This window comes from Mauremys mutica, chromosome 16, assembly GCF_020497125.1.
Source record: "Mauremys mutica isolate MM-2020 ecotype Southern chromosome 16, ASM2049712v1, whole genome shotgun sequence".
Classification (NCBI taxonomy): domain Eukaryota; kingdom Metazoa; phylum Chordata; order Testudines; family Geoemydidae; genus Mauremys; species Mauremys mutica.
Genome location: NC_059087.1, coordinates 18,070,330 through 18,070,786, shown reverse-complemented (window position 1 = coordinate 18,070,786; position 457 = coordinate 18,070,330).

Genomic DNA, 457 nt, shown 5'->3' with positions numbered 1-457 from the left:
TAGACTGATTCTTACCTGCATATTTATACCTGCCTCTGGAAACTTCCACTACGTGCATCTGATGAAGTGGGTATTCACCCACGAAAGCTTATGCTCCAATACGGCTGTTAGTCAATAAGGTGCCACAGGACTCTTTGTCGCTTTTTACAGATCCAGACTAACACGGCTACCCCTCTGATATTTGAGTACTTGCAAAAGTAGTTTCAGAGGTATCAGTAGTTGTCCTTGATCAAAATTTGATAAACCTAAGGAATTTTTATCAAAGAAGAAAAACTTCAACCTGTAGCATTTAGTTTCCTCTGCGTAGTCAGTCAGATTTCCCTGATTTTGGAGGTCTTTTACATAGCAATAGTAAAGGCGAGGAAAGTGATGTGACACCACAAAAAATGGCAGAGGGACTCAGGGCAGATGTAGTGCCTGAAACTACTTTTCATCTGACTAGATTTCAAGTTGGATT